The sequence below is a fragment of the Rattus norvegicus genome, chromosome 6 (assembly GCF_021556685.1).
Source record: "Rattus norvegicus strain SHRSP/BbbUtx chromosome 6, alternate assembly SHRSP_T2T, whole genome shotgun sequence".
Classification (NCBI taxonomy): Eukaryota; Metazoa; Chordata; class Mammalia; order Rodentia; family Muridae; genus Rattus; species Rattus norvegicus.
The window spans coordinates 68,420,235-68,447,782 of NC_141539.1; the positions used below are offsets into that span (position 1 = coordinate 68,420,235).

The 27,548-nt window shown below is 41.2% G+C and overlaps 1 protein-coding gene across 10 annotated transcripts in view; it reads right to left on the bottom strand.

Moving 5' to 3' along the window:
• Window positions 1-27,548, bottom strand: part of Stxbp6 (syntaxin binding protein 6) — a 226,996-nt gene that overhangs the window by 192,076 nt on the left and 7,372 nt on the right. For 2 of the 10 annotated variants that reach the window (XM_087553797.1, XM_087553793.1), the window contains exon 2: window positions 26,606-26,657. The gene's annotated coding sequence lies outside the window, so the exon portion shown is untranslated. 10 annotated transcript variants of the gene reach the window in all.

Genomic DNA, 27,548 nt, shown 5'->3' on the forward strand with positions numbered 1-27,548 from the left:
GTGCATGCATGTGCACATGTGTTCATGTGTGCGTAGTGATGCTTCTGTATAGAAAACCTGGATCCCAACTGTATAATAAATGCCTGAGGAATTAAATACAAATACAGCTGATACTCTGTTTCTGAAGGAAAGAGAAAAATCTGGAATTAGGAGCCAGACCAAAAAGCTACACAACAACAGGAGCTTCCTTGACGTCATTATCAGGCCCCAGCTCTCATGTGTTAGTAAGCAATAACTGTTCTCTCAAAAAGGACAGACAAGTGCTAGGTTTTGCCTTGAGGCCTTACGTGATTCTGTTTTTACCCAAGATCTATAAAATCTTAGGCTCAGCACTTTTCGTCTTAGCTTAAATCCCTCGCATCTTAGGCTTGGCACTTTTCAGCAGTGGAAAGGAGTTTTCTTCAGAGCTGTATTTCACAAAGAATGACTATTTCTCTGCAGAGGTATTTTACATATTGAACAATGGATAAAAATAACACAATTAAAATGTAGATGTCCAGGCAACTGGCTAAACACTACTAGATTCATTAGCTCCCCATATGGGCCTCCAAACATACCCAACTTAAATTCATCCTTTGCCAAATGACAAATCAACATATGTCATAGATTCTTACTATCTCTCAGAGGTTAAACTTTCATGTTGAATGGTCTGCTCTGCGAATATACCAGCCTACATGTTCCTTTGGCGTGTGATTTACTTTGCTTTTCCTCATAATGCCTTTGTGTCTACTATCGTTTATTAATCATGTGCGAAATAAATACTGCCACTTGATTATTATTATAGTAAGTCCTTTACATGCACCCATGAGTCTTGAAGGAAAACACTTAGCAACATGAGTCACTGTGTAGACAACTTTTATAATTGTAGGTGTGGAGTAAATGCTGGCTGGGCTACTACCAACAGCAGCGGTCACTCTAAGAACATTAACAACCACAGCATGTGAAGGAAGTGCTTTGTTACCTCATGTCTGTCGGTCTAATTAGAAACCATAATCAGTGCAAGACTGAAAGTCCATCCCCTTCCCTCTCAAGCATACAGCACTGAAAACAGTGCTGTGTACATTAAAACTCACTCAATAAGCTTGGTGGAAAGCATGAATGAAACTGACACAATTATTGGGGTTCTTTCCTCAACATCTGGAGACACCAGTCACAGTAAAGTGACCCTCACAACATCCCAGCATCTTTCACTCGCTTGAACATCTCAGAAGAATAAAGCTGCCTTTTGTACCTCAAAAAGGGCTTCCAGAAACCCAGGTTACTGTCTTAATATCCTTACATAAATCAAGAATGGACACATTTTTGGTAGTATTTCACCAACAAGAACCACAAGCACAGGTGTGGCTCACTTCAGAAAGCCCTCCCAACATGTCCTGTCCAGGAATCCTCCCCAGGAGTCATTACGGCCTCTGCAAACTTCCCAGGGCCCATCCCAGCACCCGCCACATGAAGCCGTAGAAAGATGGACAATTACTTTACATTAGGAACAAGTCTGTGTCCCATATAAACAGATATTTCAGACATTTGACCTAGCCCTGCACATGGTAAATAGTCAGAATTTACTTAAAGAAGAAAAAAATGCAGTCTCTGTAGAAAGTTCAGCTGTCCATAATTGACCATGAACTTGATAAGATAAATTACTCTGGAATGTTCCAGAAGCATGGGATGTTATTATTCTACAAGCTGTTGTTTTTAGGGCTGTCTCTTTGTTAGATTTTTGGCATATGAAGAAGAGTGTCTTTTTGCCAACAGTGATCCTATTTACTTACTCTTCTGTTGTCCCTCAACTATGTTAAATAATTCTCCCAAAATAGTGATTAAAGACTACAGCTTTAAAATACATTACACAAAACACTTTGTACTTGTCCAAAGTTTTCATTTAGGCAGAACACTTTAAACTGCCATTAACCCTTAGAATAGTAAATAGTATCTAGTGATTCATAAAATGGCTTTTAACTGCTAAAAAAAAAATGATAGTCTAACATCTTCTTTCATACTTTTCTGTTTTCAAGGCTTTTGTCAAATATGTTCTGATCATAAGGTCTGTTTCAAGTCTCATTTGTTAACGCCCTCAGCAAAAGCCCCCAACGGAGTCCACCAGTCGGCCTGCGCATCTCAAGTACTAAGCCCACAGATAGTACAGAAAAATCCCAAGACTCATGTACAGCAACTTTTAGGAATTATTGGGCTCAATAGGAAAATTTAAAAACTAGCCCTGGTGATAGCTAGCATCATGTCTCGGTAGTTTGTGGTAACTGACTTAACTTGTGGTGACTGACTTCAGAAGTAGCACACAGCTTAACAAGCAGATACAAGACATGAGGTTAAGTCAGCAAATAACATTTTGAAGTAGAAAGTTCTTTTTTTTCCTAGATAGGGTTTCTCTGTGTAGCCCTGGCTGTCCTGGGACTCACTCTGTAGACTGGCCTGGCCTGAAACTCACAGAGATTCTCTTGCCTCTGGCTCCCAAGTGCTGAGTTCAAAGATATGCACCATCACAGCTGGCTGAAGTAGAGAATCCTTATCACTACAATGTTTTTATCCTAAAATTTAAACACACGGCTTCAGGTTTCATTTAATTTCAGAAGGACTTTTCTCTCTAAATCTCTTTTGTTTCTATTGTTGAATGTGATCTTAAAGGAATGGCCTGGCCCTCCCACTCCTGAACTCTCAGAATCTGAAAGGACAGATGTTTTTTCTTAAAATACATTATTTGCCTGTAGGAATATTAAATAAAATATTTAAAATTAAAAAAATAAAAGAAAGCACTCTAAATCCAGGTGTGGAAGTATACATCTGTTATTCCAGTTCTAAGGAGACTGAGGCAGGAGAATTGGCTGGAATTTGAGGACAACTTGGACTATACAGTAAACACCCTGCAGCCCGTGCTACAGGAAAGACACTCTAACACCATACTGACCATACGGGTTGCTGGTATGGATGCCAAACATACTCTCTTCATTCCAAGTGAGATCTCACAAAATTGTTTAGAACCAAGTCACACTGCCACCAAGACATATGTGGACATGCTGTGCAGGACATTCTGCTAAAGTCTGAAGAAGGAGCTTCAGATTCCCTCCCCTTCCCATTCTCTGTTTGTAGAAAGAGTAGTGCTCTCCAGAGACTGAAGCTGTCCACGCCCTGAAAGACTACAAGCTGGTAGCAGGCAAGGTGTCCCGTAGTCCCTCCAGCACTGTGAAGGCAGGAGGGTCACAATGCATTTGAGGCCAGCACGAATGACAAGGCTCCACCCTGTCTCCAAATAAAACCAAATGGACAAATCAATCATCTTTAGTATGTTCGTCGATTCAGGCAACTGTCACTGCAAGTACATTTTATAACACGTTCTGCTTTTATTTGTATTTTCTCGTCTACTACAAGTTCCATGGAAGAACCAATGCCAGCTGTTTGATAGCTTCAAGATTCCTGAAGACGGTGACTGAGAAACACACTTGGACATGCATGCCTCAGCCCAGTGGGATCGCTACCACAGCAGATTCTGTACACTAAGGAATCTCAACCAAGACAGGAATGAAAGCTGTGAGTTATGGCTCACTTTACGATGGACTCTCCCACTTTAAAACAGACTTCTGAATCATTCCAAAACTGGCTCTAGGAAATAGGTAACAGCAACAACAACAACAACAACAAGAACAAAAACAACCCCCCAAATAAAACTCCAGGCAACCTGCCATCAAAATTAGTCCTAATTAAGTACTCTCTTCTCAAGAAAAAAGCAGATTTTAATTCTTAATTCAAATTGCTTAGGTATATTACATACTTAGTACTACAAAAAATATTTCACATATATTTATAACCTTTTGGGGTATAGAAGGGGTTTATGGAAGGGTCTCTCTCTCTCTCTCTCTCTCTCTCTCTCTCTCTGTGTGTGTGTGTGTGTGTGTGTGTGTGTGTGTGTGTGTGTGTGTGTGTAGCTTTGACCATCCCGGCACTCAGTATGTATCCTCAAACTCAAAGAGATCCGCCCATGCCTATACTCTGCTGGGATTAAGGACTGAAGGCACACACCACCACTGCCTGCCACTTTTTCCCTTTTTAAATAAAGCACTTAACTACCTTTAGTATGGCCTAATAGTTAAGACTACACTTCCTGGGCACAAAAAAAGAAAAGAAAATCCCCACACATGAAAATCCTTTCAGAATTTTCAGGCTCTGAAGAACAACTTTCCCAGCAGGACACCAAACTTCAGAGAGGGGGGCCATTTGACTTGTGCCCCAAATTCCAGGCATTCCCCAGATAAAGTCATAACTTTATAAAGACACCAATTATCACATACCACATGTTCTCTGAGTGGTTATGCTCTGTTCAACAAATTTCATATGAATTTGAGTATTATGTGCATGTAGACATTTCCTGTTTAATTGAGGTGGAAAAGCACTAAGGACGTTGCCTAAGGCGGCACCTCTCCTGGACATGTGCAGCCTCAAAAAGGCCTGCCAGACCTTCTGGAAGTATGGTTTCTATGCTGACCAGAGAAACTGTCCCATGACCTGGGCAAAGAGCAATTAACGTTCACTAGCCAAGATAAGCCACGGTAGTGAAACAACATGCTCCTGAATTCAGTGGAACAGAGTAAGACAAAGATTCCTGAGGTCCCAGGAACTGCAAAACCTAGGAGATTTTAGTATTCACATCTTAGATACATGGGGTGCTGGAGAAATGAGAGGTTGAAATCACTCTTGGGAGGGGTGTTTAGAATATCAGTATGCTTTCTTACAGGCTTTTGTGCAATTAACTGCAAAATTTAAAAATGAAGTGGTTATAAGCTCCACAGTTGAGCAGCCGGTTGGATCCCGGATTCAGAAGTGGAAAATCCATTACTCCATACCCCATGGCCAATGCAGGCTTTCCCTCGGAGCGCTGAAATCTTTGGCTGGGAAAGCAAACGAGCTTCCGCTACAGTTTTGATTTCCAGCCGTGATTAGAAAAACCGATTATTGAGAACTGTTTTCCATCATCCCAGGAAGCTTCAGCACACACCCCTCCTTTGTGACTTGTTCTCCTCCTCTGAGTGGCATACGACTTAAGAAGAGGAATATCTAATTCTATTCCGTGGCCCCCACCCCCAAAGGTTCAAAGTGAGCAGTGTTTAAAGCTTAACTGTAATCTACCTTAAACTCTGGGATAGTGGTGATCCTATTTCATGAGGGGAAAAAAATGCAGTTCATAAACATCTACCTTCAAATTCCCTAAGGGGGTAAAAAATAGAAAGCTCTCATGAAGGCAAGTGTGGTCACACACTGCTGAGGCAGGGGGATTGTAAGTACAGGCTATTTTGTTCAAAAAAAGAACCAAACAACAAACAGAAAAGGACAAAAACCAGACAAATTATCCTGATACACTTGAAAACTGAATTATAAAAGGGAAAAAAAGCTTTGTTTAGTTTGGTGGAAGTAGATGATCGCCATTATCCCATACTGTACAAAACTAAGAACTGTTTAACAACAAAGCTAGATTCAAAGCCTCTCAACTTGGGGATTCTTCTCGAGTTCTTCCTGGTTCCCCGGAGGGTCAGCGCAGGAAGCTGAGCAGACAGGTAATGAAGGGGAAGGTTCACCTGTGCACACCTGCATCTACGAACAGAGGCTCTCCCAACTCACCTCCCCCAGGCTGGTTCTTCCATCAGCTCCAGAAGGAAAGAGAATTTTAGTTTCTTGCCAAGACTGAACATCTGCAAACACTGTATATTCCTAAGGAAGACACACTACACTTGTAAAAATGGGCTTACTATGTTTTAGAGGAAATGTCCCTCCTAGGTAACAGTTCATAGGGATCTACTTGACAGCTGGGAATAATATACATGCCATGATTGTTCTACTTAGGAGGAATAATAATAATTTGTTAATAATAAATGTGAAAAAGAAAAATGTTACAAATTTGGCATGGACAACTGTTATGCTTCCCGTATGATTCTAAATAAAACTGATTTTCTTTCTCTCTTCCTTCCTTTCTCTCTTTTCTTTCTTATTCTGCAACTACATGGACAATCAAGAAAAAGAAGAAAATCTGAAAGTGCAGCTCTTTCTGTGACTGAGACTCAGAGCAGAAGCTGCTACAATGAAGAACAAAGTCAGAATGACTCATTCCATGTCAGTTTGATTTTGTTACAGTGTGAGTTTGGGCCAGACTGTCAAGGCTGAAATTGCTGATGCGACATTTATTAAATGTATGTGACCTTGGGGGACTGAAGGCTTTCATGGGTTCCTCACCCACACCATAAAAGACACAGAGCTGTAATGCAGTTGAGGTGACAGTTTGAAACTGCCTGGCTATGCATCATCAGTAATGTCCACTTACTGTTATGTCCTTCTATGCTTTGGAGCTCCTCTGCTTTCCTTTTTCTTTTCTTTTTTTGTCACTTCAGGAGCAAAACGTTATAATGTTATAATGTTCTAGTTGTTTAGCTTTATCAGTGACTGCTGTTTAAACCTCAACACTTCCATTTCCTTCACTGTAAAATTATTTCTTCTCTTGAAAAACTGAAAGCAGTGTTGGATTCCAGTTTGCTTTTTCTAGCCAGGAAAGGCTACTGTTTCCCAACTTTTCAAGTCTAGAATAACATACCATTCCTGAAATCCTACAAAACCCTAACGATTAGGGACCTAACCTCCAAAATCCTTCGTTTGGAGGATATCTCTTCTTATTAAACTAAATCCCCTCCCATAGCTTTTGGTGAGAAAATGAATTCAAAACATTAGTGTTTACAAAGATTAGGCTTAGTGAGTTAAGTGGGAAGGGGGCTGGGACCGGAAATGGTGGGGGTATAGGAAGAAGTGGATGATCCCTGGGATGGAAGGCTGACAAATCAGGTAAGACTCTATTTGAAGATCAGAGCTTCTGTGTGAAGCAGCAAGTCATGCTTACCAGCTAGAGTGCTTCCTGTGACTTCCTCCTCTGGTAGAAATTTCCTGGGACACCAAAGAACAGCATGTCCAAGGAAGTAACTTCTGAGTCTAAGAACAGAAACGGTCCCCAGCACAGCAACTATGCCCTGAACTGACTGTGTTTCCCAGGACATGGATTTAGCAGGCAGCTGCATAGGACAGACTGGAAGCAGAAGGACTGGGTGCTCCAACAGGAATTAAACTCCTCAAGGACTGATTCCAAGCTAGCTACCCAATTGTTCAAATTCAACAAGTGTTCTTTCTGCCTCTGCATCCACTCTGAAATTTTTATTCTGTTCAAATATTAATGGTCACACACCACTATAGATACCTCCTCTGTGTAAGGAATCACAGTGGACTTTCCCATAACAACAATACAGTTATATATGCCTCCAACTCAGCATATCCAGAAAGCACATTTTTTGGCCAATCTCTGTGTGAATGAATGTTCACAGGAAGAACCAGACTGACTCTTCTGCAAGCCTGGTTGACCTGTTAGAGCTTCAGAGTTGTACAGAATTTGGGATGTTACAGGTCTATAGCTAAGTTTTCTTGGGCTACCTTTTGCCCTATAAGAAGCACTTTATTGCCCTCCTCTGTATCTGAACTGATAGCTTTGTGACCCTTGGATAAATCAAGTGAAAAGTATAGCGTCCACCACTAATTTTTCCAACTTATCAATAAGCTAAGAATACTATGAGACACCATCTGAGGGCTGTAACAGGAGTTTGCTTTGCTTTGCTTTAATCAATCTCCCCTACATTTCCATCAATTTACTTGAAAAGTATCTTGATCTGTGAGCATCTAGAAGAGGGTGATAGAGCAGATCCACTCCAAGCCTTGGGAGACCTTCAAACTCTCCAAGGTACTGGCACAAAGTTTGCTAAGAAGTACCAGATACAGAATAATGTGGCAAACAGTAGGTTACGAGAACACAGAATTGAGGCTGTTCATTGGTGTCAGCAACCAGGACTATATCTCTCCTGACACATTCACCTTCCGGCTCTTTCCTTCTTACCACAGCCCTACAGTAGTGATGACTTTTACAGAGGTGTGCAGTGTGATGTGGTAGGAAAATCCTCCTTCCAGATTAAGGGAGTTGAGTCCTGTTTATAATCTGCCAATGTAAGTGGATTGACTTGGTTTAGGATATAGGCACAACTCTCTCTAGGCCCCAGTGTCTTTTTATGAGACATAACAGAGATGTTTCTAGTCTTAAAGATAATGCTATAAATAAAATAAATACTAAATTTCCATTGAACACTATTTCTGATCAGCCAAACAGTCCTCATAACAAGAGCTACTATAAATTAAGACAGGGTCTCACTGTGTTGCTCTGGTTGTCCTAGAACTCACTATATAGTTCCAGACTGGCCTTGAACTCACAGATGTCAGCCTGCCTGTACCTTCCAAGTGCTGGAATTGAAGGTGTTTGACACTATGCCAGTCTCCTCAATCTTAATCTTAACTAAGACTTTTTAAGAGATCTTAAGAAAGCTAGGATTGCTCCATTGTCTTAAACTCACCACTTTCTGTTCTATTAACACCCAGAAACAAGGCTAGGAGGCCTTACCCCTTACCTCTCCATTTTTCAGGCTATAAAATGCTTAGTGAAGATGTCCATGAGAGCATAGCTCCAAGGACACTTATGACCAGACACACTAAGCATTTTTTTGAAAATCCTAAGGTCAAAGCTGTTAATTGAGCCATTTGGGAAGAAAGGGGAAACTATTATATAAGTAAAACAGAATAGCAAAATGTGGGTAGGTGCAATTTTCATCAACAACTTGGAAGCAATCATCAAAGAGCTAAAGCCTCAGATTCCAGGTCTGATTGTTGAATACCTCAGGGCAAGCAGACAGGGCACTATCAAGATTACTAACCCTTTGGAGTGGGAGAGATGATGGCACAGTGGTTAGAAACACATACTGCTCATGCAGGGGACCCGAGTTTGGTTGTCAGCACCAATATCAGGCAGCTCACAACAGCCTATGACTCAAGGGAGACCCAAATTCTCCCACCTGTGCAAGCGCCTAAACTCATGTGCACAAACCTGTACAGAAACACATAAAAATGAACGAAATTAAATATAACTTTTAAAAATCTTTTTTAAAAATGTATTGTCTTGAGTTGTTTAGAGAAGTGATTCATGCCTTAGTGTGTGGAAAAGAGAAGAAAAGAGAAAAGTATAGTTTTTCACAACCCTAACAAACTATGACTCTACTAAAACTACAACAGTGAATCCCATAAACTACAAATGCAAGAGAATTTAAGAAAGGAAAGATCCAACACCATCTAGATTTCTTTGGGATTCCATTCATTTTTCTTGTGTTTGTGGGTCTGTGCTTTGTTTGGTTGATTCTTTATAGGGGATGAAGTAATGAGCCATGAAGGAAGCAAAAAGATGTAGCAGGATGGAGAAGGACAAAAGCAAATCAAAGGTGGTCATGCAAGATCCTTGAGCAAGAATTAAAAGAGCTCTAATGAGAGCAGGTCGAACTGAACCGCCTGGCAGCAGCAAGGCTTTCCCGAAACATCAAAACATTACGTTCTATAACAGATGCCTTGAGTGCTTAGTGTACACAACTACCACTAGCACCACTACCATCACTGCCACCATCACCAACGCTACCATCACCATCACCATCACCACAGCCACCACCACCAATGCCACCAACACTATCACCACCCCTCCATCTCCCTTAGCAACCTCACCCTGAACTGGTGTACACTTCTGTCTTGAGCTTTGTTACTCACTAATTCTTCCAGACTTATTAATGAATGTTAAATAGTATCTAAAAGATTGCATGAGCAAATTCTTCTATCGATTTTTTTGATGCTAGGCTTTGGCATCCTAATCACATTTTGAGGATTATCATCATACCCCATAGAGGATTTCAGATAATCAGACTTAGAATCATATTATCAAGTTCAACATTCAAGTTCTCACTCTCTCTTTTTTTTTTATTTCCTCTTTTCTTTTCAAACTCCTTTCAAGTAGAAGGAGTCCTGGCGGGGGTGCTTTGTCAGTCAGCAGAGTATTTTGAGCTCCGTTAAATCACAGAGTGGTGGGCTTGCCTGGCATCAGTTACTGGCAAGCCTGATATACTTTACACATGACAACAGATGTCCCCACCATGTCTTCCTACTTACTTTCCGTTCAAAGTGTATCGAGTGAGAGTCACCGGGAGATTCAGCTAAAATTGGCCTGTTCCTGGAGGTTCTGATGCTCTTTCAGTCACCTTCAGAAGCAGCGTGGCCAATCAAGTAGCAAACTGTCCCAGTTAACTGAGCTCAAGATGACAATCTATCATTTAGCGGTATAGCATAAAATGATTAAAGACATTTTGAAAACATTGCTCCTATTATACACAGCAAAAACAGACAGACAGGAAGTCACAAAATCATTTATATGTGCTCCTCCAAGTGACTCTTCATTGACAACAAGACTCAGGGGGTTTAGGGGAAAGGGAAACAAAGTTCTTAGTAAGCAGTCACCCAACTGCCTCGTTTGAATCCCAATCAGAATCTTTCTTTCTTCTCTAATCTTGGCATCCATGTTGACACTTTCAACATCCAAGTCCAAAGACATTGCACTCTATTCTTTGATTGCCTCCCGGCCAACAAACCTGTTTCCATGTCCCAGACCACTGCAACCTAAATAAGGTCAGTCTCAGCCGGAACACTCTCAGCTTTGGTTTCCTTATGCAAAGCCCTCTCTCCCAGGGATTGACAATTTCTGCCTCACTGGAAGTTTAATTTCATGTCCACTCTTACCACCTTACTCTCTAAAGGCCATCTCTTGGATGGCACATTTCCCATAACGCTAGTACCAAATGTCCTAAACTTACTTTGCTCACTTTCTGCCCAACTGTAGCATGAGGTAATATCTACTATCTATAGTTCTATGTCTACAGCGGAACACTTGGGTACTAGAGAAAGACACACACAGTATGGTAGTGTCACTCAACATGCATGAGGAGCAGCTGCAAATAAGCTCTGACAGGGCTGGAAAATCCCACCTCTGTCAAACCTCTATCCCTTTGACAGATACACTGACCTGCTCCTAGGACAGTCACCTAGAAAGAAAGCCATCTTTCCAAGCTACGTATCGGTAGTAGGCTAAGGTACATCTACTACTGTCGGGGCTCTGAGATGACCAGGTCCCACAGAGGAGATAAGGAATCGGTGGAGTTCAGGGGAATCTTCCAGCCTGACTGACAGTAAGAATACTTCTTTATTTATGCAGAACTCAGTAGGCAGGGATAGATTCATGTTGTTCCAAAACATAGATCATATCACCTTTGTCCCTGGGCATGTATTTTAACTTCCTCTTGATCATAAGTTTAGTCATCACTGATAAAGAATGACAGAACAGTTATCTTTTACAACCATTTTCCATCATCAACCCCATAACCCAATATTTAAGAATCTTGTGGTTTCAAGAGCATTAAACAGAATGAAAATCTCCAAGCCAGCCTGAGCAGACAGTCATATCCCAAGCAGTAGACTGTTAACTCTTAATGGTCAGAGTGTATGGTAAGAAGAGGCTTTCAGTCTGATCTGCTGCCAACTGCTTACCCACTGACTCTTGTTTACCCCAGTAAACTTATAGGTCTGATTATCTTGTTCCTGAGTAAGTACAGGGGCAGAGGTTCCAAGAATATCTTGGAGCCAGAGCCTCATAAGGAGATCTCTAGAGTCTTTATTTGAGTCACAACCTCCAGGGCACAGGAGGACCTTTAAGTAGGCCAGATAAAAGTGGGAGGGGTAGTATGCTCAGGACTTGCCTGGGGAAGCTTGGAAGCAGTACTCCTGGGAGAAGGCGTAAATGATTCATAAGAAAATGTCCATCCATCCAATATCCCAAGTGGTGCAAATATTAAAAGTCCCCAAGCATACAGCATGAGGAGATCATGACAAAAAGGAGAAGCACACATGACAGCCATTGTATCACTCGGCTCAGCTTTTCTGGATCTTTGTCAAAGACCTGTGCTGGCTCTGTGACTTTCGCTGTTCCCATGAGATATGGCTGAGCCACTAGACACATGGGCAGTGCCTGCCGTCCTTTGCATTCTGCTCCATTCTCATCGAAGGCCAACAACAACTCCATTTGGGTTTGAGAAATCCACTTCCTTTTCCCATCAATCATCTCCTTGTTCTTTTGTTTATTTAAGCTATCAGTGATAACCCCTCCAGTTAGTATTTTAAAATCCTGTGGTTACTACTCTAGGGTGTCAATTTGACTATATCTGGAATCAACTAAAATCCAAACAGCTACACACACCTTTGAGAAACTTTCTTTCACTTGACGTAAGAAGGCCCACCCCAAACTCATGGTTTCTGGTGTGGCCCAGGATGTGGAAGAAGGAAGCTTTGCTTTCTGTCTGGTTGCTCTTACTCTCCACGGCAAGTTCATCTCTCCTACTGCTGAGGCATTTCTTCCCTGGTATTAGAAACTACGTTTTTGTAACTCCAACCTAGATTGAAGACCAGCAGCTCTCTAGGAATCCTTTGGGTCTCCAGCACCAGATCGGGACTTCTAAGACATCAGTTTTGTAGACTAAAGAACCACCTGCTTCTGGGCCTTTCCACTGAGGGAAAGCCATTGTCGGACTAGGCAGACTACCTCCTGTAAACCACTGTAATAAATTCCCTCTTAATAGGCTATAAATAACTGTTTTTACATATATACATATATTCACACCCACGTACAATGTATACATGTATTAATTCTATCAGTTTTGTTCCCTCATAAGAAAGCCCTAGTACATATACCAAATCCTGCACTAAAGCTATCTAACTCAATCAACCTCATGTCCCTACCTACCTCCCTAGTACAATGGTCCATTGAAAAGTAGGTTTGTAATCTAAATTAGCCCAAATAGAATGGAGAGGCTGGGCTGTGGAAGCTCTACAGAGAAACTTCTCATTTGCCTGACTCTGGCAGAACATTACTTTCTCCAGCAAGTACTTTGATGCTGTAAGATAGACAGAGCTTTCTTGAGCAAGGAGACAACAAAGAAGTGGACTCCAGATAGGAAGCCAGGGCTGATTACTCTGAATAAACCCTATGATAAGCCACAGTGCTCAGTCTTTTAGCTAAACAAGCCGGTATGTTCTCCTTTGGGTGTAACCCAATTGGAACCAAGAGTTCGCTTACTTGCACTAGAAAGAATTTTAATTAATGCAGTTGCCAGAATTTCAAGCTTGTGATTTTTCATATATTAACAATAGCCAGGAGTTTTGGGCTTGTTTCATGTAATGCTAAATAGGAGTGCCGGCTCCATTTTATGACAAATCCTACCACTATCCCTGTCATCCTCCCTGCGTCACTTACTTCATTTGGAACCAAAGCCAAAACTTTGTCTAAAGCCCAAAGCCTGAAACCAGAGGACAAAGACTGGCTCGAAAGAACATTTGCTGCTAACAACAGAGAAAACATATTCTGGGCAGCCAAAAAAACTATAAACACACACTGCAGAAACTCATTCAAATATTTTTAAAACATTCCACACTCAAAATTAAACAGGTTTGCTGGATGAAGGAGGCTTGTCAACCTCCCCCTATAGTGTTTCTTGTTTCCTAGGTGATCTCACCCAATACTGAATCTTCATCCACCAACTCTACATGAAAATGCCACATTTTGATTTTATTTCTGACTCACAAATTCAACGCCTACTCAACATCTTTACTTGGATGCCTCGAATTCGTCTCCAATTTAATCTATCCAAAATAAAATTCATGACCTTCTGACCAACCCACATCATCACCTACCTAAAGAAGTCCCTTCCTCAGAGCTCTTACTACAGATGGCAGAGGAATGCAAGGGGACAGCTTGTTACTGGAGTATTACATTACCTCTGGAAAAGTGGTTAAACAGGGAGTCATCATTGGATCCCAACCTGAGTACTGGTTATCACAAGTCTCCCCAAAGCATTTTAGGACCTCAATAAGAACACTGGAGATTATAAATCAGGACCATGAAAAGATTCTTTTATACCATAATTACTAACTAATGTTTCAACTTGGAAAGATTGTTTCTTACTAGGTATAATACCAAGTAGAAATTATTTTACTATAAATATATCACTATTTCGCAGATTTTTGGACCCCTAAGATTAGGACCCAAATGACTCAAGTATGGGTTCAATTTCCAGCACCCAGATGACAGCTCGGAACTATCTGTAACTCCAGTTCCAGGGGATCTGACTTCATCAGACATGCATGCAAGCAAAATACCACTATACATAAAATAAAAAATAAATTGTTTTTAATAAAGTGAAAGAAATGAATAACAGAAGTTTTCCTTTTTCTCCTAGGCAGTCCCGGAATACTGCTGCTGTAAGCGGGCTGCCATTAGTGTACTGACAGGTGTGTCAGACAGCCACTACATTACTAACCTCACTGCTAACTCAGTAGGACACAAGTTAACACAAAATCTCACATCTGACTATTTTTAATGCAATCCCCAAAGCAACTGTTATTTATGAAGAATCATTGTTGGGCCTCTAATCAAACTGAAATGTCTTCTGTAATAAATAAACAGGATCCTTTAATGCCTTTTACGTTCCTTTATTTCAGAAATCCCCATTCAGAAAGGTACCAGTTTAGGCCTAGTTACTACACAAAATAATGCAAGTCAGATGTGTAAGCTCAATCCTCATCATCATTCTGAGTAAGGGGCCTTTGATTTTAACATGCAAGACTCATTAAAAGGAAAAAAAAAAAAAACTCTTGCAAAAGCCATGAAACTTACAGCATTAGATCTGAGTAAGACAGCCTTGATTCATGGGACAAATTTCCTTATATATAAATTTGTTTCCATTTTGGACTCTACTCACTCCTTGAGCAGTGTTCTGGATGCCGACGTTGTTCAACAGGAGCACGTGAGAAACGTGGCAATGATAATAAGAGAACTGTTTTTGATAAATTTCCCCTTTCTTAGCCCTGTGATGACATGAGGATGCTGACTAAGAAATAAGCTAGCAAGTTTTTGGTGATGCCTATTGTAAATCTGGCATATACCAAAGGCATATGAAAGTTAAATGGGGTTTGGGGGAGTCTGTGGTCCCATCAAAGGGTATAAAAGACAGACAGGTGGTAGAAGGCCTTTAAACATTCTTAGCATGTTACTTTAAACCTTTTTTACATCATGACCAAAGATTGTTGAATTTAAGACCCATTCCATCCAGTTTGCAGATGTGACCTAAGGAAAGGGAGGTCTCAGAGGCTGCATCCTCATTTATTACCCACCCCGCAAGGTGACTACAAAAGAAACTAGATGAAGAGAAGACTATGTTGAAACCCCAAAGCTAAAGACAATTTAAAGTGTCTCTAGAGATCCCTGGATGCTGCAATGGCTTCCTCTGAAAGCCTCTTATGATGAAGTCAGAGAACTCTCCTAAAATGTGAGTCTAGCCAGGCTCAGAGACACCTTATTACTGAAGGGTGAGCCTGCAGAAACTGGCTCCTCTGTATCCTATCTCCAGGTTTACTTTTCAACTGCAACAAATATCCAGTTGCTCCCCAATCATACTCTCTTCCACAATTAGCTTCTGAATTCTTGATAGGATTTCAGGCTGATTGCCCTTTCAAACTCAGGACTCCGCAGGTGGCTTTTAAAGCATCTTGCACATTATCCTGTGACTCTGAGCTCCTGCAATCCAAGGAAAGGCAAAGGCTTAGTCTTAGTAGTTGCCACACCTAGGTTCAGGTCCAAAGTATGGCAGCTCAATATATGTTCCCTGAATGACAGGCAAGGATGATCCATATTTGCACAGTACCAAGTAATGGGAGGAAGTCTGTCAAATAAGGAAAGGACTTAATGGTTCTAGTTAAAATATGGTAGGTATACATCTTTACTCCAACCCTACAAGTCTAGTTGTGTTTTGGAATTCATAATTGTTGGCATTTTAGAAAGGTAATATGATAGGCAACCCTTATGTTCTCAGAAGGGTCAAGATCCGCACCACAGGATCAAACACATAGCTTGCACCAAATACACACATGATCCCACTAAATGAGATAAATGAAGGGCTCTCTGTCATTCAAATCACATTTGACCAGTGGGTTCTAAGGACTCTCAGAGCCTTTTGGATTTAGAAATCAGGATCATCATCGTGAATCTCTATTATTTTTTTTTCCATGTACACAGTTTTTCATATATCCCTTCTCCCCTTTGCTCAAAATCTGTTGCAGCAGAATAGGCCCTATATTTAGATACAAATAAAAGTAGCACACACTCAAATACCAATAGACAGGTTATAAGTCTTAGTTAAGAGATGAGCCAAAAGTGCTCTGTGAAGACAAGATTCAGAGTTACGTCCAGACTCTTATAACCACTGGCAATTTCATTAACTTCATAGAACATTAGAAAAATTAAGAAAATGCTAGGACTTCCCATTAAAGGATCAGGAAAGGGAAACAGTGACACATGACCCAGAAATGAAAGAGTGACTGGCTGAATAGACGCACACACACACACACACACACACACACACACACACACACACACACGCGCGCGCAATATTGTTAGGAACTGACTCCTATCACTGCTTCTAAAATATGTCTCCCATTAAAGGAGCAAAGAAATATATGCATAGAAACAAGAGCATCCTTAAGCCAACAGGAAGCTGTCCCAGATCAACTGGACTTATTTCCATATCAAAACAAAATCAGAAATGTACAGGTACAGCTTATGTCAGTCTATGTTCTCTGAAACAACCAGAAAATCTCCCGTGTAATACCTCTTGTGGCAAATTAGAGCCAGGGGAGGGCAGGAGTAAAGCTTGTCCAGGAAAGCAGCAGATACTTTCCTTTCCAATAACAACACTATATTAAGAGGAAGGGGGGAGAGAATGGGTGTCTTTGTTTGGGATAAATCTTAACACCTGGGCACCCACTCTGTGGTTACCAGAGAATTTAAGGGTTTTTATTTATGAGATGAGGAAAATGTTGTCTTGGGTCTTTACAGCAGGAGTCATCTGATTCGATCACACACCAGAGGCCAATAGCATTAATAGCTATCTATGATTTCCTCCAGAGAGACATCATTGAATGCGAGGCGGGGAGCTTATTACCTTGAAAATCTCAGTTAATCCTCACATTAATCATAACCTGTCTGTCTCACAAAGCTATTATTCCTTTCTACATGTAAGAAATTTGCCGCTTCAGAAAAGATCCCAAGTAACTATGATGTCACCTCTTGTCAACCATTTAGTTTCTACTCTGAAAAAAAAATGGCATGTCTCACACTCATTCTCCATAACACACAATTCTATTCTCTTCTATACATCGTTTTCAGGAAGCATGAGGCAAAAACAACTCCCTTGTCTATGCTAAAAGTGTATTCTCTTTGTCCCTTCAGTATACTATTCCCACCCAACCCCCTCTACCCAAGGTATGACATGAGTGCTGAAAGCCGCAGTGTACAAGTTACCATCTTATTTCCCAAGTTTTCAGTCTGGACACGTAAGCAAACAGTTATACGTGAGGAAGAGCTGCATGGCACAGAAGCAATACAGGTCACCGCTGCCTGGAGTGGAAATTCGATTTTCACAATAGATGTTTCACAAATGATTTCGAAGAGATTATGAACCCTTAACTAGACCTCAGGATGGACCAAAGATGGATGATGGAGGTTATTTCAAGGACTTCTGAATAGTGTCAGAAGATACTGTGGGAAGACCACAATAATAAACAAAAAGACCACTTAGCTGGAGACACTAAGGCAGATAGCCCCAGTCTCAGTCCACAGATGCCTGATCAAAGTCACCTTGCCCCACAGGATTGGGAAGGCAAGGTCTATGGCAGTTGAATGGGTGAAGGGGGCACAGGAAAGTCTGACCACTTCTTCCCCACGAAATTTACAACTCTCCTCTCTCCTTCCTATTCTTACCACAAACCCTGTGAACTCAGATAACTAGTCTCTTGCCTTTCTAGGAGACTAACCTGATGACCCTTTGGACAAGGTACTATTCATGCAAATGCTCTTCATCTAGGAGAACAGTACAGGAAGCAAAATGTGATTAGCAGGGCAAAGGAGCAGAGATTTTAGAGAAAGAGCGCAATCACATGTCTCGTTGCCTACAGCTTCAGTATCCACCACAATAACAGAGCACAAGAGAGTCAGCAGGCTCTCAGCCATCCTCTGGAGACTTAGAGCTACAATGCTTGTGCTTTCTAGAAGACAAAGGGTCCATCTGTACCTCATGCAGGGTCTCTCATCTCCTCCTTGAAGGAAAAAGTGGTATCTCCTTGGTATACAACGTCTTTTTACTTCTAACAAAGGAAAGTGTAAAACTGTCCCCAATTGTTATGAAATTCCTGGCATCCTACATGATAGTTGGACACACTCTATACAAATTCAGAGTAAAGAGTCACAAGTACAAGAACTCATAAAGAGCAAAACAACTGACACAGAGCCATATGCTGTAAAGTCATAAACTGAATCTCTTCCTGTGAGAATAGTAACCTGTCTAGACATAAAATACTGGACACTCCAAATTATTCAGATATACATTTTATATTCCCAATAATAAAAGATATTTATAGAGCTATAAATTCTTGTTTTGTTTTTGAACAGAGCCTCACTATGGAACTCTGGCTAGCCTTGAACTTGCTATGCAGACAATGCTCTGAATTCACAGAGCTTGACATGGCTCTGCCTCCCAAGTACATGGACCACTTTATTCACAGAGCAATACATTTTAATTTTATGAGACAGAATCATTGCTTAATTTCCTTCTAATACAGAACCAATTAAAGCTTTGGTTCCTAAAAAATAAAGAAACAATATCTCAGAAAATGGCTATGACTGAAAACCAGACTATAAAAGAAACTTAAAAATATTTGAAAATTCTACAAATTCATTGTGAGTCCTAGGTTCAAGTAGAGTCATAGTTAAACTATGTAGCTGTGATTTTCTTCACTGGAAAAAAAAAGATTTAAGTAGAAAGCCAACAGTCAGGAAGAAGAGAAAACTAAAGCATTTAATTAAATGCAAAAAAAAAATTTCTGAAAAAAAATGGATATGAGATAGTCACAAACTAGATCTTTTGGAGAAAGAAACTAATTCCCTGTTAGGTGTTTTTTTTTTTTAATTAATACTTTTAAAACAAAAGAAAAAGATGGAGGCCAGTAAATTACCTTCAGTTATCTTAATGAATGATAAAATTTTTTCTTAGGACTCTTACATTCAGCTCTCAGACGGTATGCTATTTTTGTCCTGTATGTCCTAAATGCACTAAACAAGGACTTGCTCATCTTTGGTTGACTAAAGAGAGGAATACACACACTTACCGTGGCACACGTAGATAACAGACCCACAGCAGAGTAAGCACATCACAAGGTCATGAACCTAAGAAGGCAGAGGCACTGTGACGCGCCACACTGAGACCGTCCTCTCCTCCATTCTCACAAAGCCTCTTTAACCTACTGAGAATCAAGGTTCTCAGCACACGGTCAACTCTGGGGTTGAAACTTGCTTTGAGGAAGTCAGGATCTGACGTCTAAACTAATTTCGATATTAAATAACATAACCTGAGCCTTTCACTCATCTTCAGTCTTCAGAGTCACGTGAATCAAAACTCATGCACTCACTCATTGGCAGAAGGAGAAGTAACAAGGGATGCATATTCATAAGTATAAAAGAGAATATTTATTGAATTCGGGCCAAGAAATAAAGCAAGAAAGAAAAAAGAAACTAACGAGCTAATTTACGTATGAGTACTCATCGAAGAAATAGGGCTTATTTATCAAGAGTCCATTGTCATCATGGGGCCTGTGCTGACTTAGTGACAGTGCCCACCAGTGCTAGGGATGACCATAAGGGAGGAAGAAGCGTAATTAAAGATCACCTTTATTTCAGGTAAAGCCTTTCATATTTTATAAATTTTTAAATTTAACCCTGGCAGACAACTAAGGATGCTGTTGTTATTAGATTTGTCTTACGGATGGAAAAAGGTTGAACATGGTATGAATAGAAAAACAGAGATTAAGTTCTAGAGGTTCAAATTGCATTTGGATGTTTCCTGAGATTCATAGCACATCTCTCTATGCTTAAATGTCATTGGGGTTGGGCTCCAAGTACAGGAATTTTCTCCAACTATACTAAGTGGCATAATGATTGCCTCTTCCCACCAAGCATACCTGGCATCTTTCTATAGACACTCCTCCAATCTAAATGTAACCAACTATCTTCTCTGTCTCTCTCTGTCATTCTGTCTTTCTCTTTCTGTCTCTTTCTGTCTCTGTCTCTCTCTGTGTGTATCTCTCTTTGTCTCTCTCTGTGTCTTTGTCTCTCTGTCTCTGTCTCTCTCTGTCTCTGTCTCTCTGTCTCTGTCTCTCTCTGTCTCTGTCTCTCTGTCTCTGTGTATCTCTCTGTGTCTCTCTCTGTCTTTGTCTCTCTGTCTCTGTCTCTGTCTCTGTCTCTGTCTCTGTCTCTCTCTCTCTCTCTCTCTCTCTCTCTCTCACACACACACACACACACACACACACACACACAGGTTCAAATGTCAATGGAAGACTTGTGGAAAAAAATCTGTTTCTTCTCAGTAACTGCCATAATTCATTCTCCTATGCCTTACCTAAGCTGAGCTTATTTAAAATGTGAATGTTCATCACAAGAGTACACAGGGATGGACCTGTGGCCTATATGGTGCAGCCTGGTCAAGTGACAATGGGAGGAGAGGCCCTTGGTCCTGTCAAGGCTCAATGCCCCAGTGTAGGGGATGTCAGGGAAGTGAAATAGGAGGGAGTGTATGGGAGGAGGGCACCCTTATAGAAGCAGGGAGAAGGGAGATGGGATAATGGTTTCTGGAGGGGAAACTGGGAAAGGGAATAGCATTTGAAATGTAAATTAAAAATATCAAATAAAAGAAAAAGAAAAAAGAAAAAAGAAAATGTAGGTGTTTCTCTTTAAGATGTAGTTCCTATTGATAGGTGTCTGATCTCTCTTGATAGGCAGCTCCTGGGGCGACAGTGGCAGGTTGTGACAACAGCCTGCAGTTGCTCACTACTCATTACAGTGGTCAAGAGATTCAGCAGTCACCCTAGATAGCTTTGTGAACCAAGAACAAAAGGACAAACTTTGTGTCTTCTTTTCCATTTTTTTAAAGTAAGTATATAAATAAGAGAATTCAAGGAATCCATAGAATGCCCTGAACACCTATCTGTAATTAATATTAGACTGACTGAAATGAGGTCCTCAATGTCAAACCAAGTGCTTCATCCCTTGTCAGAGAACTGTAGAGAACTGCACAGTAAGGTTGGCATGGTGAATCTACAGAGAAGCAGAGTTTACTGTACTCATCCAAGACCATCAATGGGACCTGACCTACGTCTCTGAGAGAAGAAGGATTTGGGAGGGCCTTATTATACCTGCCACAATATATATCCTGTGTTTCCTCGGTACAGTGTAAAATTCAAACTACGAAACGCTACTTGCACATTTCTCTCTTGGCAGGAGATAAGTAAGCAGTTGAGCCATCTGCTAGCCATTCCAGTTCTGCCGTGTACACATCTACACACATGTACGATAAAGTGACACTAAAGGAAGTACTTTACATGCCACGCCAGGTATTCACAGCCACAGGGGACAAGACAGTTATGCGTTAGCCACACCCACCCTACTGCCCCTCTAGGATCCTCTACAGGAGTTAAATGATGAAAACAAACCTCTTAGTCAGGTGATGGTGGAAGATCCTTCAATCCAGCATGGGAGAGACAGGAGAACCCCTGAGTTTGAGGGAAGTCTGGTCTGCAGAGGTAGCTGCAGGACAGCCAGTACCCTTCTGGGATAAGTTTTCATAAAAATGTCTTCACATTTTGTCTTTCATGTGCCTTGCTCTACTCTTGGGACGTGAGTGGAAAAAAGTCCCAATCGTTACAGAAAGGGTGAGTGTCTGGTAATGCACATGTCACCTCTGAGAAGCCAGGCTACTGAGATTAAAGTTGTGGCAGAGGAAAGAACTTCAAGGCTTTCCTGCCTGGCTACTGAGGAGCCTCCAAAGAACTCTGCGGGCGACTGAGCTCCCAGGAAGCAGCTGAAAGCAGGTGACTTCTCTCCTTTTCTACAGGATTCCAGCCAGACCTTGCTCTCCAGAGGACAGGAATGGTGAGAGCCACCCTCTGCAACAGTCACATGCATTCTCTTATCACAAGGCAGCTGACTGTCAATAAGAAAGCAAGTGATCTGAAACATTCTTTACAGTACTAGTGTCTGCAAGCCTTTACTCCACAGCACAAACATTAACCCACCCTATCCTGGGGCAGAGAAATGGGCGGTTTGCTTTCAAGATCAGTAGTGAATAATCATTAAAGGATTAGAACCTGACTCAGTGGTCAGCTTTTATATAAATATCCATGTAGGAAAATACTATTTTCTACATAGAACTTAGTTTTCAACAGGGACATTGTTCCCCCACATGATCGAAGCATTTTCTGAGTAGTATTGGCCAGTTTTGAGCAGGTATAAATAAGGATTTCAGACCAGCCAATCATGTCTGACAGTACATGGAAAGGCCTTGGAGATCATATACAAACAACAGGGCCTGCGGAATCCTGTCCGGCCATAGTCAGTTAGTTTGTCCTGAAGTCAGAGTAGCAGGAGGATGCTTCTCACCACACAGCCCCGCCCTAATCCCATGGCTGTACAGAACAGGGCAAGGACAGATTTCACCATAGCTATTTGATTATAGAAGGTTTTTCGTAATTTCTTTATCATTTGTCATAGGACAACAGTATCGCAGCCTGGAGTTTAAATGTTCCTCAATGGGCGGAGCATGGTGGCAGGCATCAGTAATCCCTAGACATAGGAAGCTGAAGTAGAAGGGTTAGTAGTTTAACCCTATCTTGAAATAGACAGCAAAACTCTATCTCCAAATCAAAAGCAAGAGTAACAAGGGGAAAAATACATTTTGAGTGTCCCCGAAACATTCATGCATTAAAGGCTTGGTGTTACTTCCCTGAAATGTAAGTACTGAATTCTCATGCTGATGTTGTTCTCAGTAATTTGCTGGGTACCTGAAGGGTGCACACTGAAAAGTAAGCACGAAGCTTCGAGAAGCCTCATCAGGTACTCCACAGAAGATATCCAATTGCTAATACACACATGTAAACTTATTAGGCATCAAATAGTAACAAGAAAGATGTAATTTAATACCATAATGATAAAGTCCTGTACAGACAGCAGGATGACTAAATCAAAATAACTTATCAAACTAAATGTTGGTAAGATTACGGAACTTAAACTCAAGTCTAATAAAGTACAAATCATTAGAACAGAAAACTGTTCACGTGTTTCTTGGTCAGGGTTTCTAGTGCTGTGATCACACAGCACAGACAAAGACAAGTGGGAGGAAAGGGTTTATTTCGCTTATACTTCTATAGTAGTCAAGACTACTTCACTAAAGGAAGTCAGGATAGGACTCAAACAGAGCAAACAAAACAAAACATGGAGCCGTGCTGCTTGCTGGCTTGCTCCTCATGGCTTACTCAGCCTGCTTTCCTATAGCACCCAGGACCACCAGCCTGGGAATACCACCATCCACAATGTGCTGGGCCCTCCTCTTCAATCACTATAAGAAAATGGCCTACAGACAGATCTTATCCAGGCATTTTCTCAATTGAAGTTCCCTGCTTTCAGATAACTCCAGTTTGGGTCAAGTTGACAGGAAACTAGCAATCTCAATTGATCCCTTGCCAAGCTGACCCACAAACAAGCAAAGCTATAACCTTTTCTGCTTTGTTCTTCCTCAAATCACACATTAATATCAACAAAATAATAAAACAAAAATCCAAATTTTAAAGGCCCCACAGTCTTAAATTCAAATACTTGAAAATTCAGTCTTTTTTAAACAGTCAGTGTCACTTAAAATCCTAAGCTTTTAAAATCCAAAGTCTTTCAACTATGGGTTCCTATGAAATCAAAAATAAATTAAATAGTATCTTACTTCAAGAGGAATGAAGCAGGGCCCACCAATCGCAATACGAACAAAGCAAAACCAAACTCTGAAAGTGTAAATAACTCAATTTACAATTATCTGGGATTCAGTCAGGATCTCCTGGGCTCCTCCAAAGGCCTTGTGTCACTTCTTTGGCTCCGCCCTCTGCAGCATATGCACCTGGTCTCCTAGGCTCCAGGTGGCTCCACTCCACCACTGCTGCTGCTCATCCCACAGTACTGGCATCTCCAAAATGCTGTAGTCTCTGCTGAAACGGGACCTCACTTTCACCAATAGCTCCTTGGCTTCCTTCAGGGACTCCACCCTGCCACAGCTGGCCACAGCTGTTTTCTGTGACCCCTTCACGCCTTCAAAATTAATACCACATGTGTGACACACTCTACCAAGTTCAGCTGCTAGCACAAGGTACAACATCGGCCACTTCTGGATCACAACTTAACATGTGCTGACTCTGAGAAAACACTTCCCAGGAAATTTCATCTTAATGATGCTAGTCTCCTTTTAATCACAGCCTATCTGTCCTTCAACTCCAGCTGACCAGCATCCACTGTCCCAGTAAAGCAAAGGTTTTACTTTAATGGCTCTGATCTCTTGTTAGTCACAGCCAATGGTTCAGCTACAGCTGACCCGACACCACAGACTCATCACACAAAAAGTCTTTGCTTCTTTCCCTCTGAAACTTTACAAGCCAGGCCTTTGTTATCTAAATTGCTCGACATTCTTATCTTCCAAGTTCCTACAGAACAGCTCACTCAACTCTCAACACTCAATGGTTTTTCTAGCTCAAAATGCCAAAATCCTTCCATAACCTTCCCCCCCCCCCCAAACAATAGGTCTGTCACAGAAATACCCAACTATCCTGGCCCCGACTTGTTTTGGTTAGTGTTTCTATTGCTCTGATCAAACACCATGACCAAAAGCAAGCTGGGGAGAGCGTGGCTTCTATACTGTCATCCACCACTGAAGGAAGTCAGAGTAGGAACTCTAGCAGAGCAGGAATCTGGAGGCAGGAGCTGATGCAGAGGCCATGAAGGGATACTTCTTTCTGGCTTGCTCCCCATGGCTTGCTCAACTTCCTTTCTATAGAACCCAGGACCACCAGCCCAGGGACGGCACCACCCACAGTGGCTTAGCCCCGCCCCTACCAATCACTAATTAAGAAAATGCCCTACATCTAGATCTTAGGAAGGCATTTTCTCAGTTGAGGTTCCCTCTTTTCAGAGAACTCCAGTTTACATCACATTGGCATAAAACTGGCTAGCACAATGCCTTAGGAATCGGCAGTGTCTATGTGTACATGTGCATAATCAGAAATGCAAACCATGATCACCAAGACAGATATAAATGTTCATGGCAGCATTATTCTTACGAGCGCTGAAAACCATTCAAATGTACATCACACACAGTTACTGTCTATTCATGCAAAGGAATATACCTACCAATGAAAATTAATAAACTACTGTAGCACATACAACATAGATAAATCCCCACAAGCGAAACCAAGAGTTAAGCCAGACTTTCAAACTCCTAGAAGTACAAGGTATAACCATGGTTACAAAGGGCTAGAGTGAGGGATATGGAAAAATGTTGGGCAAAAGATACAAATTTTCAGTTAGGAGACAAAAGTTGAAGAGATTAATTGAACGACAAGATGATAGATGTGCTGTATACTTGAAAGCTGCTGAAGAGTTTTCAGTTGTTTTCACACAGTGACGCATCATGAGCTAGGCTTAGCCATTCCCTGCTGACACACTCAGCAGTGGGACAGCTTCCTCACTGCCATTATCAAAACATGGTCTACACAATAGATACCTATGATTTTACTTGTTTATGAAAATAAATGCAATAAAAAGGCACAGGCTACAGAAGTGCACTGTCCTTCTACAAACTTCTGAGTTCTTGCTGTGTATTGTAAGGGGCATCAACTGTGAAGTACTCAAAGCCATGTAGTATATAATCTGTGGGCAAGTGTTACACAATAAAAGCAACACTGACAGAAGCATTAATAGACTAGACAGTGAGTAGGAATCCCAGAGGAAGAAGCTGTCTGGCTTGACACGACTATCGATTCTTTCCTATCTACCAGGTGTGCACAGTATCTGCAGGGATACAAACAAACTACATAAAAAAAGAAAGAAAAGAAAAGAAAGTACAAGGTAGACCATTGTGGGACTGGCAATATCAGAAATCGATATATATTTTCACTTCCCAGGGGGGAAAAGTGGGAGGAAAGAGTCTCATTATTAGCCCTGAGATCCTCATGTAAGTACAACATCCTAGCATCAAAGTAGAGGTTGTCTTTTGTTTTTTAATTACTGTTATAGTTGTCTACAGATTTAATTTTAAAAGGAATGACTTCAGAAACACCTCTCAGCAGCGGGACAGCTTCCTCAGTGCTATTTAATCATAGGGTAGATTAAATTCTTCAAGGATGATATTGACTTCACAATCACTAGGTACTTCGAGCCTTTCACCTTAGATTGTGTGAGGCACCACTTTCAAAGCAGTCTAAAAATAAAGCCTCGAAGATTTGTGCCCTGCCAGACCAGCCACAGATATCAGTAGTTATGGAAAGTGACTTGAGCACACACATCACCTGCCCCAGAAACCAGATACTTCCCACTTGCAAGAGTCAAACGAGAGTGTGTGACACTATGCCATGGGACCCATTTATCATCTTCACAAAAGCAGTGACTCTCGGGCTGTGACAACTGGAAACTGATTAGACTTACCGATGAGTGACTAGACTGCTTTGTCTGAAAGACTAGATATATGCCTTGTTTCCTAAAAGAAAGCAAGAAGGCTCTGTAAGTTGAAATACAAGCATACTTTCTTATTATTCTCTTCTGTTGCACATAATAAAGATGACAGAAACAGAACAAAAATCAACAGTCACAAGTTCACCTGGTAATTGTGGGGTTACCCCATGTGGGCCGCCAGAAGAAATTACATCCAGTCAATTAACCATACAGGAAGTGGAGACAGCACCCAGCACAGACTCCAGGTAGGAGAACCATGGTCACTGCTAAGCTATAGTTCCTCCTTCCTCTTCAGTTCCTCCCAAGTAACCTAATTCCATCTACCTACCCATAGTTGACAGACTCAAAGGCAGCAAAGTTGCCAGATTTTTCTCAAGGCCACCAGGAAGCAAATATTTGTGATCTTAACCCCTAGAAATTGCTACCAGGGTTGCAACGCTTTGTGCATTTTCCACCCTTCTGCTTGTCTTACTTGCATCAGAGATTAACATCAGTAAGAAAGGCAGAAGCCAGCTAGACAAGATGGGCAGATTCTACCTTTCCAAGGAACTGTGGCACCAACTGACAGTTCAGGGGTGGCCTTCTGGTCAGCAAAAGACTATGCACAAAAATTAGACCAGACTAGTCCCCATGACTTAAAATGACCCAGACTCACTCAAGTGTAACGTAGAAACCTCACCAAAACAATGGTAATATTAACAGAAAATTCTTCCCTGAGGACTACGATTTAATCTCGTCTATCATTCTCCATAGCAACCCACGGACACAAGCTAAAACCCTTGCTCTTTCATATACATAAATTTGTTTTGTTTGGACTTTGCTTTCACCATGGAATTCTGGGCGCTTGGGGGAAAGGAAGAGGCAAACAGCCATTTCTATTCTGAGACATTATGCTAAGCACGGTTTTCTGAGCTCA